This window comes from Bombyx mori, chromosome 16 (genome assembly GCF_030269925.1).
Source record: "Bombyx mori chromosome 16, ASM3026992v2".
Classification (NCBI taxonomy): Eukaryota; Metazoa; Arthropoda; class Insecta; order Lepidoptera; family Bombycidae; genus Bombyx; species Bombyx mori.
Genome location: NC_085122.1, coordinates 11,104,147 through 11,124,260, shown reverse-complemented (window position 1 = coordinate 11,124,260; position 20,114 = coordinate 11,104,147).

Genomic DNA, 20,114 nt, shown 5'->3' with positions numbered 1-20,114 from the left:
GCAACTATTGTTGATCGAAGCTGGCAGTCGACAAGCTGAAACGGACCCTCAGCAATGAGGGAGCGATGGAGAAGAAGAAGAAGAAGTGGTGTTACATAGATTATGTTGTTTGGTATATTAAATATGCAGTATTAATTTAATATTTAGCTGTTGTGGTATTTAAAAGTAAGACACGGTGCGTTAGGAAACGGGATATCGATCCATTATTTTAATTAAATTGTTATTTTATTTATTTTTATTTATTTATTTATGTACACACAGAAAACAAGACACAGTACAGAGTAATAGGAAAATTATGTACAAAGGCACTGCTTATTTCTTTGAGAAATCTCTTCCAGCAGACCTGCGAGAGGATAATGAGAATAATAATAAAAAGTGATGAGTGTGTGTAGAACAAATAACACATAACTAAAATAACAAATACAACATGAGAATTATAGCACATACACATAGCAAATATTATAAGTAACACAGTAATACTCGTATATGCGAAGAGTATAGAACCATGATCATTCGGTTGATGAGAGATAAAATTGTTTGACCTTGTATTTAAAAACAGAAACAGACTTGCAAACTCGGATGTCAGCCGGCAACTAATTCCACAGTCTGACCGCGTGCACAGTAAAGGAGTGAGAATAGAAATTGGTTTTGTGGGAAGGGAATAACAAAACAGAACGTTGGTTGGACCTGCAGGGAGCATCAGGAGAACGAATGAAAGAGAATCGCTCACGTAAATATAAGGGAGAAGTGGGCTTATGTAGGATATTGAATAGGAGACATAATATTCGAGTATTCCTACGAAGGCGTATAGGGAGCCATTTAAGTTCTTTGCGAAAATGAGAAACATGATCGAATTTTCTGAGATTGTATATAAAACGGATACATAGATTTTGCATCCTCTCAAGCTTGTTTGAGAGCTCCTCAGTGGCATCCAAGTAGCAGGCATCGGCGTAATCAATTATGGGTAGAATGAGAGCTTGGACGAGAGAAATTTTTGTATGCTGAGGTAAGAAGCCCTGCAGACATCTCAACGAGTGCAAGGCAAAGTGCACCTTCCTACTAATCTCAGCAACGTGAGAACTCCACGAAAGATGAGTTGTTGAAAGAAGAGATTGTTACTGAGTTATTGTTACTGCTATTCACGTGAATAAGTTATATAACCTCATCACTAAATTCTTTAAGCATTAACTTTATCAATTACCATATACATATTATATTTACTGGTGGTGGGATCTCTTGTGAGTCGGCACGGGTAGGTACCACCACCCTGCTTATTTCTGCCGTGAAGCAGTAATGCTTTTCGGTTTGAAGGGTGGGGCAGAGTTTGTAACTATACTGAGACCTTAGAACTTATATCTCAAGGTGCGTGGCGCATTTACGTTGTAGTTGTTTATGGGCTCCAGTAACCACTTAACACCAGGTGGGCTGTGAGCTCGTCTACCCATCTGAGCAATAAAAAATAAATAAAAAATATTATCGTTTTATCTGAATCTTAGAATCTGGCCTTAATACATCCAGGCTACGCCGATCGAGGCCTTATTTATTTCTTTCGTAATGTTCATTTTTGATAAATAAATAAAACAGCCTACGTTTGAGAGCGTAGATATTGTTACTAGTACTAGTGGTCCCCTGGTAGTCGAAATTCGACTATAATTCATTGAAATTATACGTTTGTACACTATGATGATTCTATTGTCAAAGACTATTATACTTCTATAATCACAGATTTCGCCAAGACTACATTAAAGTCAGTTAGGTATTAATAAAGACAAAAAATATACAATTTTTTTAAATTTTATTTTTTAAGGTATTTTATGACCTGGTAACTTGACCTTTAAGTCATGTCTTATTTTAATTAATATTCATATTTTTATGAAAAATGATATTATGGAGTGAAATGAAATGAAGATGATTAATTTGAGACATTAATCAACTGGGATGAAATTAAATGACATGAAATGAGATGATATGGGATGAAATATAATCTCAGTAAAATGGTGGTCATTTACTAAGATTTTTCAGTGGAATTTTTGGAGGATCCCGAGAAGTTACGTCCAGCGGCTTTGTTTCATTTTCCCACATTTGTGCACTTTTACAGATATTAAACAGTTAATAAACCACCATTATTACACATTTAAACCCGAAGAAACACTAAATAGACAAAATAAAACAAATCACACAACTTCACTCCTTGCGTTCCCGCCAAAAAGTCCCAATATTCAATCTATTCTCAATTTGACCACAGACTATAAGCAATAAGAAAAGTTTGACAATAAACAAATAATATACCTGCATGTGTGTGTCAAATACATGTTAGTGTGTGTAATGTTTTTTTTTTATCGATTTAATGTATTTTTTTTTTGCATAATTTAAAAAAATGTTAACATTCTGCATTCCTTCTCGATATTCTCTATAAGTGTGGGAAATTTCATACTGCTTACTCCGTCCGCGCAATTTTCGTAAAAAGGGGTACAAAGTTTTTGCTTCACGTATTAATATATAGATTTAATTGTATTGTAAAATGGTTCTGTTATTTGTTGACGTCGTTTATGACGTAACCAGATTAACGACAATCGCTTCGGTTCGTTTTAAGCGTAAAACATTTCAAAAAACAAAATGTGTGCAATTCACACGTGGTAGAAGTGAAACCTTCCAAAATTAAAATACAATTATCCTAAACGTCTTAAGTATATGTAAAATTTTGTCATTAGTAAATAATTGTAAGGTGGCGCCCTCTGTGAATTGATATTTTAATTTCACGTATAATCCTAAATTAAAATTTACTACAAGAGCTTTCATACACACGTTAGTATTAAAAAATCTCACAGATGGCGCTGTATTAAATAGTATGTATATTTCTGTCTCATTCTTTGTATTTGTGTCTCTTACCTGTCGTTTTTTCCGTTGCATCCGGTTTGAAATCACAACGATTCTAAAGAAGTTTTCACTTCAAAAAGTTTAGGGGAGAGAAATCGCGTCGTGAATGCTAAGCCGCTCACATTTTACGATCCTCGTACAAAGTGTATAATATTATGTAAATGTAAACGACTTTTCCGAGCGCTTACGTTATTGTGGAGGGTAATGCATGTGGTACTCGCCGGGGTGTGTTAGCGCGAGCGGAAGCTGGAAAGTAGCGATGGGAAAAATCGAGAAGTTCAAATCGATATCTAATGAAATACGTACTTAACAAATGTTTCACGATTGACTTCAACGGTGAAGGAATAACATCGTGTAATAAAAATCAAAATTATAGTTTGTGTAATTACTGGTGGTAGGACGTCTTGTGAGTCCGCGCGGGTAGGTACCACCACCCTGCCTATTTCAGGCGTGAAAGCGTTTCGGTTTGAAGGGCGGGGCAGCCGTTGTAACTATACTGAGACCTTAGAACTTATATCTCAAGGTGGGTGGCGCATTTACGTTGTAGATGTCTATGGGCTCCAGTAACCACTTAATATCAGGTGGGCTGTGAGTCCGCCCACCCATCTGAGCTACAAAAAAAAACGGGGCAGAAACAAATGAGTGATGCGGTCTTTGATTAAGAACGACCGGCACTAATAGTTTTTTTCTATTACTTTTCAAACTCTATATTTTTGAATACTTTAAGGTTTCCGTTTGATGATTCAAGAAATGTCATATAAAATGTATCCGGTTAAGAATTAATAGTTGGTCTTATTATATTATGAATGAATATGCCGCGATCTGTTACGATAGAGTAATGGTTGAGATGTGGTGTCATGGTAAATTCGTCACTCTGCTCCCAGACTGTTTCGGTTGAATTCTATCTCTCCTGAAGTTTGTCTGTGTTTTTTTTTTTATTGCCCTTGTAGGCAGACGAGCATATCGGCCACCTGATGGTGAGTTGTTGCCGTCGCCCATGGACTTCAGCAATGCCAGGGGCAGAGCCAAGCCGCTGCCTACCGCTGCTACCTACCTGTCTGTTAACAGAGGTCTTTAGTTAGTTGGACTACATAGCAGTATGACTTATTGGCGGACGTCCGACGATGTATTGATCAAAATCTTGATAGTCGACTCGATTGTAAGTTTATAACGATTTCGATTAATTCGAATGCGCACACGATCTGTGCACACGATTGTCTGCACATCTCGAAAACGCCCAACGCGCTCGCAAACTTTTCCATTTTAATTATAATTTGAATTTTTATGCGTTTCTATTTAGCATCTTTGAGTCGCTTTTTTTGATAGTTAAGTATGCTTTTTTTTTATTGCCCTTGTAGGCAGACGAGCATATGGTCCACCTGATAGTGAGTGGTTACCGTCGCCCATGGACGTCAGCAATGCCAGGGCCAGAGCCAAACCGCTGCCTAACATGTATATTTGTCATATTATTTAGATTAAGTACTGTGATGCGATTTTAGAATTGTTAAAATTGAACTTATATACATAGCTTGCAGAATAAAAATTTTTTCAAAAATGAAAAACTGACGATATGTGAACTAAGAAATAATCAAAATAATTGTTTTTATCTGTTTAGTATAGTGATAGGTTGGTTAGGAATAGGTACCGCTCTGCAACACTGCTCGAGCGACTTCTACTCCTTTCCCAAATAATAGCATATAACTTAATTTAACTTATTTAAGACTAGCGGCCCGCTCCGGCTCCACTCGGGTCCATAACAAAAATTTCAGCGATATTTGACGTTGATTTATTTTTTTCAATAAAATAAAACTTATTGCGGCATAACTATAATAGTTAGGACATATGCTGTCGAGACATTTTTTGTAAATAATAATTTATTCTACAATGTCGTAGTACATTATGACGGGCTCAGCATTGAGCACCTGCGTTATGCGGGCGTGCACATCTCTAGGGTTCTCTCAATGCTGTATAACATTTGTGTGGGTCATAGTTATTTGCCAAGGGAAATGATACGAACAGTAGTTGTACCAATAGCTAAAAATAAGACTGGAGACCTTGCAGATAGCAGTAACTATAGGCCTATCTCACTAGCTACTGTTATATCCAAAGTGTTGGACAGCAAGCTTAACTTTAAACTAAATAAATATGTAAATCTTCATGATAACCAATTCGGATTCCGTTCAGGTTTGTCGACAGAGAGTGCAATCTTAAGTCTTAAGCATGCTGTCAAATACTACACGCGGCGAGGAACACCTGTTTATGCCTGCTTTCTTGATCTGTCCAAGGCGTTTGATTTGGTTTCCTATGACCTCTTGTGGAAAAAGTTGGAAAATATTAAACTACCCACGGAAATAAATAACATTCTAAAGTTTTGGTATGGGAACCAGATCAACAATGTGCGATGGGCTGGGGCTTTGTCTCTTCCGTATAGGTTGGAGTGCGGGGTGAGACAAGGCGGGTTGAGTTCGCCTACGCTCTTCAACCTGTATATGAACGAGCTGATCGGCGAGCTCAGTAGGACCAGGATTGGTTGTTTCATAGACGGGGTGTGCGTAAACAACATCAGCTACGCAGACGATATGGTGCTGCTGAGCGCGTCTATCTGTGGCCTAAGGCAACTTGTTTCTTTGTGTGAGGGATAAAATCACACGGTTTGGTGTACAACTGTAAAAAGTCGGAGATCATGGTCTTTGAGACCAGGGGTGGGACGCATGATAAAATACCTCCCGTAGTACTCAACGGAACGCCATTGACAAGAGTTTATAAATTTAAATATCTCGGCCATGTGTTGACCCCTGATCTCAAAGATGATGAAGATATTGAACGAGAGCGGAGAGCGTTGTCGGTTAGAGCAAACATGATAGCTCGCAGGTTTGCACGGTGTTCACTTAAAGTCAAGGTCACCCTCTTTAGGGCCTACTGTACTAACTTTTACACGTGCAGCTTGTGGTCTGGATATACTCAAAGATCGTACAATGCTCTCCGTGTTCAATACAATAACGCGTTTAGGGTGCTGGTGGTGCTGCCCCGCTTTTGTAGCGCATCAGGGATGTTTGCAGACGCGCACATAGATTGTTTCTACGCTACCATGCGTAAGAGGTGTGCATCTCTGGTAAACAGAGTGAGGGCCAGCTCCAACAATATCCTGAGCATGATCGCAAGCAGGCTGGACTGTATATACATGGGTCGCTGTGGTGCCATCTCCCATGGGATGTTACCACAGTAATTCATTGTGATGTAAATATAACTACTATTAACAATTTATATGAGTCATGGATACTTGAAATAAAAACATTATTATTATTATTATTTTATTCTATCATCAATACTTTTCGCAGGGCACGCGATGTAAAGCATATTTTAGATAATTTTTGTACACCTTGGGTTACATGATTTGAGTTTTAGTAAGGATCCCTAATTAAAAAAAAAAATTATAGCCTGTGTCACTCGGGAATAGTGTAGCTTCCAAACAGTGAAAGCATTTTTCAAATCGGTTCAGTAGTTTCGGAGCCTATTCAATACAAACAAACAAACAAATCTTTTCTCTTTATAATATTATTATTATTGTTATTATTATTATTATAAGTATAGATGTTGATGTCATGTGTGAAAATAGATTACGGATTTTAGCAAACAGTTTGGCAAATCTTTACAGCCTTCGAGTTTTACGTATGCCAACTAACCGTAACCACCCAACACTAGGTGGGCTGTGAGCTAGTTCACCTATATACGCAATAAAACAAAAATACAAGAAAAATCAAATCTCAAAAACAAAAATAAAACACACCTCTATATATGTACATACAAAGGTGGACTTCTAACGCTATTTCGGATTTCTAATCCGGCAAGCGCACGACTCAAGAGGTTTTCCGACCTCGCTAATTGACGCCGCGGCCGGGGCACAAATTGCTTGAACAACCTACATACACTTAAGGACGTAATACACTTGCTGAATTGCAGCTGCGATCGAAACTACGTACGCGGTCATTGACACGAGACTAAGTAAATGTTTGATCCAAACGCTTCACCTGTGTAAACTCGTGTTTATAATGTCATTTGTTTACCCGATTTTTGAACGATTTGTCATCTATACATATGAATGAAATTAGAGTATCTGTTTGTAGTATTGAAATAACCGCTTTTTACTACATGCATATTAATATAACATTTTTTATAATTTTTGTCTGTCTGTTTGTTCCGGCTTATCTCTGGAACGGCTGGATCGATTTTGATGAGACTATCACTAATAGGTAGCTGATGATATAAGGAGTAACTTAGGCTACTTTTTTTAGACTAAATTCGCCGCGCGGCGTCACCCGCCTTTATTGTCGTACCGCGCGCAACATGGCGGGCTTCGTCTATCAATAATAAAATTTAAAAATGTTTCCGAAGCGAAGCGAGGACGGGTCGCTAGTTACATATATTTTTCATGATCCTGAAAATTTAGTTGTAGTTGTGACAATTATTGAAAATAAATTGATTTTTCCAAGTTATCCGCACTTAAAATATGACTTGATAAGTGGGTCGTCAAAGTAGCATTGACTAGATGAAGTAGCCGGGAAAAAGATTGGCAAAAAGATTTCCAAAGAAAATTAAAATATCAATACGAAATACACGATATTATCGTCCCATTAAAAACATAAAAATGTTAATGTAGAAATGAACTTGAATTTAAAAAGTAAATAGGACTAGGATGAACATAGTTTTCGATCTTTTTGTGTATATTGTTATATATTTTTGTCGCGAAATTTCAAGCTTGAATAACCTTAGAGCCATTTATAGATACGAATTTTCCAAAAACCATAAATTTCTGTCTAATATATGAAAATTAGTAGCGGTAACCACACAAGGTCGTCTGATGCCGCAGTCAACTTAAAGTCAGATGCTCCTTGAGAGTCTACCTGTCTTATCCAATAAAAAAGTATTTGGAAAAAAACATTGAGAAATCTATATATATAAAAATGAATTGCTGTTCGTTAGTCTCGCTAAAACTCGAGAACGGCTGGACCGATTTGGCTAATTTTGGTTTTGAATTATTTGTGGAAGTCCAGAGAAGGTTTGAAAGGTAGATAAATATGAAAATATGAAAATGGTCGGAATTAAATAAAAATAACAATTTTGTTTTTCCTTTAATGTGTTCCCCGTCGGACGGATTCCTTTTGTTTGTTTTAAGTTTATTTTATACAAAAGTTTAGGTTTAAGGCACTACGAAGTCTGCCGGGTCAGCTAGTTTGAGCGACATTTTTGCAGCTTTACAGGACAGCCATTAAAGAACATTTTGGAAAAACTATCGGAACAAAAACACTTCTTCAGCTGTTTCCATGGAGTAAGCTTAATTGAAGTTCAATTAAAAATATTGAACTGTTGATGTTAATACCAAATAAAACGCATCTCTAATTTCAAAAATAAATGTCTTGTATTAAGCGAAATGTCACTTAAACCAAATAACTTTTCATCAACGATATTTACCGGTGGTAGGACCTCTTGTGAGTCCGCCCGGGTAGGTACCACCATCCCGCCTGTTTCCGCCGTGAGGCAGTAATGCGTTTCGGTTCGAATGGTGGGGCAGCCGTTGTAACTATACTTGAGACCTTAGAACTTATATTTCAAGGTGGGTTGCGCATTTACATCGTAGATGTCTGTCGACTTAACACCAGGTGGGCTGTGAGCTCGTCCACCCATCTAAGCAATAAAAAAATACGTAACTTGGATATAAAATTAATTGGTGATCAGTAAAAGTCGCGGCGGCATTTCGGTATGTGGACCCAATCCCCATTAGGCTTTAAGATCTTGGCCGTACAGGGTCGATTCACTCATACCCTACTACGTGCCAACAGACCAAGATTAATTAAAAGAAAAATGTTTTATGAACCATTCACTACAGGGCGCTGTAATCGTCAGCTCAAGTGAATGTGGGCACTTTGTTACTTGCAGGGAATATATTGGCGAGCCTTTGGAAGTGTGATTAAATTTCTGACGTATAGTCCGTGCAAAGCTCTTGAAAATTACTATATATAGATTTTTTGTTCATCGTCTGACTATCATTTAAGTTGGACGATTATTTATTTTATTAAAGCCAACAGGTCATGATTAATTAAAAGAAAAATGCTTTATGAACCATTCACTACAGGGCGCTGTAATCGTCGGCTCAAGTGAATGTGGGCACTTTGTTACTTGCAGGGAATATATTGGCGAGCCTTTGGAAGTGTGATTAAATTTCTGACGTATAGTCCGTGCAACGCTCTTGAAAATTACTATATATAGATTTTTTGTTCATCGTCTGACTTTAATGTGGCTTATACAAGCTTAGCGGTTGATATCTGGTTGGCTATCTATTTGGAAATATACTTATTGAGGCTGTATTGGTTTTAGTGACTGAGAAACACTCCAGTGTTCGTAGTGTAGCGTCTTTAGTAATTGACATATAAACCCTTATTTATTTTATAAGTCTATGCTAAGGACTTTTAGAGTATCGGGAAGTGTGTGAATATGAAGTCGTCGTGGCCTAAAGGATAAGGCGTATCAATTTTTCTAATGAAATACGAACATAACAAATGTCCACGATTGACTTCCACGGTGAAGGAATAACATCGTGTAATAAAAATCAAACACGCAAAATTATAATTTGTGTAATTACTGGTGGTAGGACCTCTTGTGAGTCCGCGCGGGTAGGTACCACCGCCCTGCCTATCTCTGCCGTGAAGCAGCAATGCGTTTCGGTTTGAAGGGTGGGGCAGACGTTGTACCTATACTGAGACCTTAGAACTTATATCTCAAGGTGCGTGGCGCATTTACGTTGTAGTTGTTTATGGGCACCAGTAACCACTTAACACCCGGTGGGCTGTGAGCTCGTCCACCCATCTAAGCAATAAAAAAAAGAGTATCGGGAAGTTCTGCATAGTACAATCATTTATGAAATTAAAAATATTTATTATCTTCAAACTTATGAATAGTCACAAACTGGGTTCGCAGTCTCCAATTCTGAAAATGTATGGTTATGTTTGGAGAAATCGTTCTTGAACACCGTTATTAACGTTTATAAGTAAAGATTAGTACTTAAGATGTATCTATTAAGGAAAAAAGAAATCTAAATATCTCTCTTATAAGAATCAGAAAAATTTAAAGAATGCAATTGAAGTCAAATTATAATGTCTTACTGTACGGCCTTCTATCCATCTGGCTAACAAAATAATGAACATAATAATAATAATATATTAACTAATTAACTATTTATAATAATATACAATAAAAATAAAAATATTTACAACAATATTCTATCACCACCAATTTCGTTTGGAATTAAATCGAAGCTATGTCACAAGGTTAGAAGATATTTTAAATAAAGAATACACAAGTTTAAAATGGATGAAAGTTAATAATTCTCCCCGGGTAGCTCGACTAGCACATTAAGCTTAGTTCCTTAGGGGGATTTCAAAGAAAACTTCACCTTACTTTGATACTTCCATAAAGCTCCGGTATCTTAATAGCGAGCTTAACGAAAGCTTAACAGTTTAAGAAACTAACTGTACCGGGAAAATAACGTTTTATGAGATATTGTCTTTTAAATTAAACTCGGCGACTTTATTAGGATTTATAGACAGAGATCGAGGAGTTTGTAAGATATTATTAGTTGGGCGTGTTCTTGTGACAGTTTCACTCGTATTTTGTTTTCTTCGAAAGAAACCTGTTTTTACTGGTGGTAGGACCTCTCGTGAGTCCGCACGGATAGGTACCACCACCCTGCCTATTTCTGCCGTGAAGCAGTAATGCGTTTCGGTTTGAAGGATGGTGCAGCCGTTGTAACTATACTGAGACCCTTAGAACTTATATCTCAAGGTGGGTGGCGCATTAACGTTGTAGATGTCTATGGGCTCCAGTAACCACTTAACACCAGGTGGGCTGAGAGCTCGTCCACCCATCCAAGCATAAAAAAAAAAAAGCAAAGCTGAAATTATTTTACCTCAACTAACACCAAACAAACTCTTTTGATCAACGATCGATACTGTGTTATCCAGATCTCTAGTATTTGTAATGCTGAGGCCTATATCTAGCTTCAAACATCCGTCAACCAAAGCTGTCAACTTTTTTGGAAATATATTATAAAATCTAATTTTTTCACCATTTTTTAAGAAATTAAATTTAAGAAAGTAGATCTTTAAGGAATAATAATTGCAGGTTTAACTTTGAATAATTAAGAGTCTTCATCCCTATTCATCAGTCCTCATCTGCCAGTATGACCTGGAGTGATGTCAAGAAGCAAGCGCAAGATAGGGTCAAGCGGAGACAGCTTATGAGGGCCCTATGTACCAGCAGGGTACCCAAGGATTATTATTTAATCACCAACCACAACTTCATCCTTTTTGTACTCAATAAGAATCTAGAAGTCGTAATTACATTTATGCTTAAATTTGCCGCAAAGTAATAATGAGCTCTTGAAGAGTAAGGTCTCGTTACTACCTTCAAATTAAGAAGATCCAACAAGACGAGCGCGGTGATTGTATACACGCAGCACCGTAAAAAAAGAGCATATACGCCATTAGTTAATGAATTGTTAACGACCTTGTAATAAAGTTGAAATTTCGCCAGCGTCCCTCAGCCAAGCACTCGAATGGTTTCAATTAGCAGCCGTTTCAATAGCATGAACTGGCAGCTTGCCATTGAAGCTGTTGTATTCAGCTGCGAGTCGTGTTCAACGAGGTCACTTTCGACTGGCTTGAATGGCTCTACGGAAAGCTGTGTCAAGCTTTACCAAATTAGCTTATTGTGTTTTTTTTTTAATTCTACCCCTGCATCTTAAGTTGCACATCTCCATAAAAAGTACGGGATAACTGCAGCCCTAACTGAAAATGCGTGTATGAAAAGTTGATGACGAACTTTGAGAGATTTAAAGATTTCTTTTCCATAAATGATTCCACATACTTTTGGCTTTGAAAGGTTTCATATTGTTCTGTTTAATTTATTGCTTATATTGGTTAATGAGCTCATGGCCCACCTAGGATTAAGGAGATAGCGGACCCGACCGAAAACAATGTAAATGCGAAGTCTACCTTCAGATCTTTTTTTTTTATTGCTTAGATAGGTGGACGAGCTCACAGCCCATCTGTTGTTAAGTGGTTACTGGAGCCCATAGACATCCACAACGTAAATGCGCCACCCACCTTGAGATATAAGTTCTAAGGTCTCAAGTATAGTTACAATGGCTGCCCCACCCTTCAGACCGAAACGCATTACTGCTTCACGGCAGAAATAAGCGGGGTGGTGGTACCTACCCGCGCGGACTCACAAGAGGTCCTACCACCAGTAATTACGCAAATTTATAATTTTGCTGGTTTGATTTTAACTACACGATGTTATTCCTTCACCGTGAAAGTCAATCGTGAACATTTGTTGAGTACGTATTTCATTAGAAAAATTGGTACCCGCCTGCGGGATTCGAACATCGTTGCATCGCTTCAACACCAATGCACCGGACGACTTATCCTTTAGGCCATGACGACTTCGATCAAAACCACAGTTTTATAGTACAACGGTTGCCCCACCCTTCAAATCGGAAAGCATTCAAAGCGGCATAATAAATAGGGTAGAATATCCTGTCCAATGTTCCAATGCTGATAATTAGCATCATATGAACGGGTTACATATGCGTAATCGACACACAAAAATCAATTTAAACTTATTTAGATATATAGATAGATAGACTAATTACAAGCTATTGCAATTTAGCTAACACGGCACTTTGCAAGCTTATAAGATTGGGTCACTAAGGACATATTTCGGTATTAATTAACAAGGCTTTTGCCTACTTCCGGCACAGAACAAAACACTGAATCCTCTTACTGTCCATGTTGGAAGTGTTTTGTAACAAGAGATTAGTGCGTGACACTTTATAAGGTTATGTGAGGCTTAGGTGACGGTCGGGACTAGTTAGTAGGCCAAAGCGTGTTGAACTATAATGTTATAGACTTATTCATGAGTTATAGGGGTTCTGGATGTCCATGCTAATAAATTTACAAAAACTATTATTCATAAATTGTCCGGTTATACTATAGCTATACACTTGCTACCGGTTCTATAATATTTAAAACAGGGTGGACTATACTATAACCTACTTTAAGCTTTTGATTTCGGTCAGTTTTCTGGTCATATATGTATTTCTGTCTTGAGACATGGGGTGGAAACCTCAATTGTATGCTAGATATCTCCACAAACCGGAATACATGACTGATTCACGACAGAAATAGCTGGAAACTACTCGTGGACTCATGGGATGTATTAATTTTTTTAATTTTTTTTTTTTATTGCTTAGATGGGTGGACGAGCTCACAGCCCACCTGGTGTTAAGTGGTTACTGGAGCCCATAGACATCTACAACGTAAATGCGCCACCCACCTCGAGATGTAAGTTCTAAGGTCTCAGTATAGTTACAACGGCTGCCCCACCCTTCGAACCGAAACGCATTACTGCTTCACGGCGGAAATAGGCGGGGTGGTGGTACCTACCCGTGCAGACTCACAAGAGGTCTCCACCCTGGTGGTATTCCCGGCCGAGTTGGGGCGTGTACGATGTGCTAAAAATCGCAAGATATAGCACAATGCTCAATGAGAATCACATTCTTCACTATAAGTGACAGAAATCGCTAGAAGCTTATCAAGAGATTTGGTTTAAATCGGCTATCGGTTATTAATATGGTCGCTTCCTGATTTCCAAAAGATCGCTGTGTACCGTTGGACGTAGATTGAGCAGGGTACAACACTGATTCCGTTACGTCACCCTAAAAAAAAGGTTAGGAGCCTTTGTCTTCAAGCGCGGATTTAAATTAAATACCCCGTTTTACGCTGGATCAATTCAGTATTTTTTCCTTAAAAAAGCGCTTCGTGTTTTTATATCAAAATAACACAGCGCATGTTATGCTCAGTATTCATTTGTCTTAGTTCAAAATAAGTAATAATACACTGTAATCCTTTTTATAAAGTCGACTCCTTTTTTTGGGATATCAAAAACTCGGACTTCCGCCCACGCGTTGTGTTATGTTTTCACCTCTTTGCTCACATTGGGCATTGAAACTTTGGCCATTGGCTTCACGATCGTTGGAATGGAGGTAACTTCTCCAATGCTTCCAGGTTCCGGTCTGATGCTAATAGCATCGAATTCTATATTATTTTAATGATAATTCAGATACGATGCGATAAAACTGCTTAGTAGTAATAGGATAGTAGACCGAACTAGCTGCTGTGTCTGAGATTCAGTGCATTCTGCAGATAATAGCTTCACTCTATCCAAATATAATGATATTCTTGCAGTTTCTCTGTAGTCTGTAATTTCTTTTTTTTTCCTTTCATCATGTAAACCAAATATCCAACTTCTTTGCCAATACAATATTCAGAATTCAGATAAACAGAATAATTTCACAATCACCGAAATACCAGGCAGAGATTTTAAAACCTGCTAATCGAATGTTCAATTTTAAATGCTCAATTGAAAATTTTGATCTTATTATGTTTACAGTCCTGTCAATTTCTGGGTTATTATGCCAGTATAAGCGCCCCTTTGCTAAGTAGTGTGATGGATTGCGAAGGGTGGCCAGCGAGAAATGGATGACAACAGCCGAAGGCCGGACTAATTGGTGTAAATTGGGAGAGGCATTGTGTCCAGCAGTGAACGACTATGGATTGATGGTGGTAACGATGCGATATAGTTTGAAGAATAAGGCTTTGGGAACTGTTTAATACCAGATGTGCCGTTATTTTGTCTGTCTAACCGAACCCATTAAAAATACGAATCTTAACGGAAATTTCTTGCCTAACACAAAATACCGCTGGGAATGTACTCATTGGGCCAAAAAATTTAGGTTGGGTAAGCGTTAAATGTACAATCTATATTGATCAATTGGAATTGGAAATTAGCAAACGAGCTCCCATTGGGTCTGGTTACCTTAGCCCATAAACATAACAGTGTGAAAGCCGTCATATATGTATATAATATGTAACTTATCTTGAGAGTAATAACTTACCTTGAGAGTTGAGGTCAAAATTTATATATAATTAAACTATACAAAGACTGATTGTGATAAAAGTATCTTCTGCCTACCTAACTGTAGGAAATAAGACTGCCATTAGCTATTACGAAATATAAAATACGTTGTTTTTTTTTTGACAACTGAATCCGAGTATTTTTGTCCTTTTCAAGTAAACTTCCTATATATTCCGCAGTTTTATGATTTAGAATTTTAAATATACCTGAAACATCATTATTTCACCGTCCGACTATAGACATGTATAATTGAGACTCCCGTGTCTGATGTTCCAAATTATTCCAATCGTCAGACCAAAAATGGTGATAATAAAACAACCTTCAAGGTAGCAGCGATAATGACGTCATGGAGTATTTATCTTCCCGTGGCGCCATAATACTGTTACCTCTGTTTACACGAGTAAATTCAATTTGCGTTTTTACATAACGAAAACAGAATTTTGTAGCTGGTGTTAGTTTGAAAATTTTGCGACAACTACTAACGTAAATAGAAAAAAAAACCAGAGAATTAGGAATGAGTATAAAAATTAATTTGGAGCTGGGCCAGAGTTTTTCGTGTGAAATTCTTTTAACTTGGCATGACATGATTTTCCTGGCTCTCGGGTGTGATGAAAAAAAATGTAACCAAGGAAATTATTAGCATTCCTGAAGCATTCGTGCGTGATGAAAACCCCTTATTTTTGGGTACTTCTTATGTTTGGACTTATTGAGTATTGGTTGTCAAGATCGTTTCTAAAATCCCGACTTCAATTATGGTTACCCCATTCAAATAGCTGATGAAGTTTTTTTTGCTATGATATTTTTTCCAAATTTTTATTTAAATATTTAAATGGCTCTCCTGTAAAATTGCAAAAAATGTCGCTTTATCTAAATAGCCATTCACCCTCGATATATAATTTTAGGCATCAACTAGATGGTGGTGCTTTACTAGATTATTGTATGTTGTTTATGAAGAATTATTGGGTTTTTTTTACTAAGACTTGGCTTTTACTTTATCGGTGTTGCTGTACCCGTCAATATATCAATCCGAGTCAGGCTCAACAATCTGTTACCAGAGGATCCTCAGCTACTACGGTCATATTCCCCGCCGACAGTCAGATAACTTGGACAAAGTGATTGTGACGGGCAAAGTAGAAGGAAAGAGACCCCGCGGCCGATTACCTACCTGTTGGTGTGGTCAAATAACCGCCCTAACTGGGCTGCCAGTCGCAATCGCCATTCGAGAACCTGAGGATCGGACGAGATGGACACAGCTCACGAGACAGGCCACGGTCAAGTTTCAGGGACACGACCTTCAGCAATGAAGAAAGCGACGAAGAAGAAAGTACCCGTCGGTACCACCTTCTATGGTTAGATCCGTATGCTCGATTCCTTCGAGAAAAACTGACCCAACTTTACCAACTTTATTTCTAATGAATATACTATCAATAACAGAAGCCTTAAGTTTAAATTGAACCGTCAATTCCGTAGAAATTATAAGTGAGCTTTTAAGTATACAGGGTGTTTTGGAAGAATTTTAAGGCAAATGGATAATCTAACTTAAGCTAAATTAAAAAGCGTTGTTATAATTATACTTTATTTATGTTTTATGAATTAAGAAATATGTTTCCTGTTCAGCTTAAAGTACTATTTCCAATTTTCGACATTGCAAAATATTAGAACACACCCTGTACCATACGGAGTTGCAAACTTTAGAAAAGGAGCCGTTGTAACTATACTTGGGACCTTAGACCTTATATCTCAAGGTGGATGGCGCATTTACGTTATAGATCTCTATGGGCTCCAGCAACCACTAAATACCAGGTGGCTGTGAGCTCGTCCATCCATTAAAGCAATAAAAAAATAGCATCCTATTGCTTGCATCGTTGTCATTAATTACCACCACTTTAGTAATGAATATTATTTACCATCAAAAGTCATAAAGTTAAAACCTGAGAAGGTTCTCAAAGTGTTCGAGACAGCAATTTAAAAGTTACAAAGTCTCCCTTTGAAAACAAGCTGAGATTGAAGTAGGAATGAGTAGAACAGCTCGGACTGATTAGGGTTGTCAAACGAAAATTTTTATACAGAATAATTGCCTTGAATTTTTTTAGGGCCTTTTTTATGAGCTTTCTTAGGTGGACGATTACCCTAATTATTTATACATGTCACTAACATTCTTAATAACTTAATAGACTATCATTTACGTAGATATTCACATAAACTTTACATTCCTAATTCTCGACGTTAAAAGAAATCATGTCCGCAATTATATCTCCCCGTTGACTGTTTGATGTTGTGTTTTGGTGTGCAATAAAGTGTACGGTTCTCTATCTCTCTCTGTCTTTTCAAACCATAAAAAAATTTACGTAATTACGGGTGTTTGGGTTTTTTTTTTGTTTGAGTTCCGTATATTAGTACCGCGAATGTTGGTATTCACATTGCGATGTCTATGAGCTCCATTTAAGTTTGACAGCATGTGAGCCGTGAGCACGTTCAATAACAATTTCAAAAACAAAAGTATACCTACCTAATTGAGTTTGCCATCTTTTGTAGAAGACGATAATTTAATATCGCCGTGGTCAAAACAATATGTAGCATGTGTACTTGTTGAAGATGACTCTAATATGGTAATTACAAATAAATCAGTAATTAAATTTGAGTACCTTCAATACTGTAAAATAACGTACAACATGCTTGTTATATACAGCTTATTTTATATTAGTTTTTAACATGCTCATATTAGCATAATATGTAAATACTTTTTTTGTACATATGTTATAAACCTTAGCTGTAACACTAGGAGCAGGCTTAGGGACTCCGGTAGCCGTACTCGTCGAACTCGACAAAGAGGTCGACCTCCAACCTAACCCATGCATCAGCCCGCTGATTTTCTCGTCGGATCTTCTCAGCGGGTCGCGATTCCGATCCAGTAGTAGATTCATTCGCGAAGCAATTGCTCTTAAGTTATCAGGTCTTCTTTGGAGGCGCTCGGACAGTTGTTAGCAAATCCCACCTCTCCTGGCTGAGCCTTGCTCGCCTCCTCGCCTTGCTCGAAACTGGAAAGGCCTCCGGGTCACTTCAGAAATCTTTCAATCATAAAAAAGATATATATGTTAGGGAATCTTGAATCTTCTCAAGGACTTCAAAACGTCCGATTAACTTGAAAATTTCAAAATGCATCAAAGACCGGTGGCAATACAGTAATTTTATAACCCCTTTTATGTACTGATTAGTATTGACAGGATAAAAAAAAAAGTGTTGTTTGGTGTTTTGGTGGTTTTTTTCAAATATTTTTTAAACTACGTTTATTATTTAAAATATTCTAAATTTGTAACGTTTTTATTACATACTTCAAAGTTACACATAGCGGATATTGTTTTAAAAGTGAAACTTCTATTGCGACTTCCAACAAGGTTGCGTTAAAAGTTTAACGCTACCATACTAGAAAGAGACAGAGCGAGAGCGAATGTGTGGCACTCGAACGCATGCGCGTAGTATAGCTGTTACAGGCAAGCGTGAGCGTTAGCAACGAGTAGCGTCCAATATCAATAAATATTTAAAAAAAAAAAAAAACTATCTATAATTTAAAATATATCTAATATAAATTAGGTAGGCAGCGGCTTGGCCCCTGGCATTGCTGACGTCCATGAGCGACGGTAACAACTCACCATCAGGCAGGCTGCATGCTCGTCTGCCTACAAGGCAATAAAAAAAAAATTATGAAGATGTCACATCCCTTATACAGAGCATTCCCTATTAAAAGAGCAATCTGATTTAATGATGAAAAATGAAGAAAACCACAGTACTACAACATCGAAAAAGAAGTTTCACTGCATTCACGTACACCAAGTTGCACGCGCACCGTTTTTTTGTAAAACGAGTGTTCACGTATGTATATGGCTTAGGCAACCGCTAATTACAAGTGGGTTTGTCCGTCAAATTTGTTTATTATAAAAAAATGTTTTTTTTTTTCCGAACGTTTAGCAACCCTGATTTAGGTTTAAAATGTTCTCCGGTTTGTTACGATAGACCGTTTCTCATCATTACAAGTGGAATGGTTTTCATAAAACTGTAAGGTGGAGGCATTACGAAGGTAATGATGTGCTCAATGAACTTATTTGCTGTGTTAATTGAGATAAAGTAATTAGGGTCGCCCCTAAGTTTGATCCTTTTATATGTGAAATTGATCCTTTTTGTAAGTGAAATGAATAAATGGAAATCACTGGAATTCCATTATATGGAATATATGTAGATTTTCAAATATCAGAAAAGATAAAAAAAAATCACATTATAATCGTATTCCTGTATTTTCATAATAATGCCAAGATATATTTAAAAAAATCAACGTTAACAGTTTAACAGCTAGCATTGATTTTTTGAAAAAAATCTTGATAATAAAGTGAAAAAATGGAATTCACTGGAATTCCATATATATCTTGGCATTATTATGAAAATACAGGAATACGATAAAAAACTTTTCTGATATTTGAAAATCTATATTCCCGTTTAAATGTTTTTAATTATGAAATACGAATAACAAAATCGAAAACGGATAAAGTAAAAGAAACCCGAAGAACAGAAACAACGGATAAAGTAACACAAAAAAGTTTACTAACAGTTCCCTTATCTTGTCTTCCTGAGTAATTAAAGATTGTGTGCTATCATTTGCTATTAGTACTTGATAATGCAATTAAATACAGTCAAACCTGGATAAGCGAGAGTTCAAGGGAGCACAATCTCATTCTCGCTTATAGAGGTTTCTCACTAACCCGAGTTTCTCGGTAATGCTCATAATGAATTTCATTTCGCGATTTTCCGGATTCAAACGCATTCACTATTTTAAGTTTATCACTTAATGACAGTACTTTAATTTTCCGTTTTGACATGATGCAGAACAGAACTTTCTTTCACAATTAATTAACGATAAACTAAGTAAGGCCGACAAACAGGACGGTACACAGGCACACGTGTCCATTCGAAAATAATGCGATAAAATAACAACGTTATTTAGTTCCACGAAATAGAATAGGTTCAATATTGACGAGAAAACAATACAAAAACAATTATAGGAAGTTCCCCGAAAGTTAAGAATGAGTCATAAAATAGCAGATGTTAAATTTGTAGTTTGTTTTGTCATTTGTTCCTCCTAAATAATATAAATAAATAAAGCTCGACTGTCGCTTATAGAGGTATAAATAAGTAGCAGTCTCACTTACGGAGGTCCA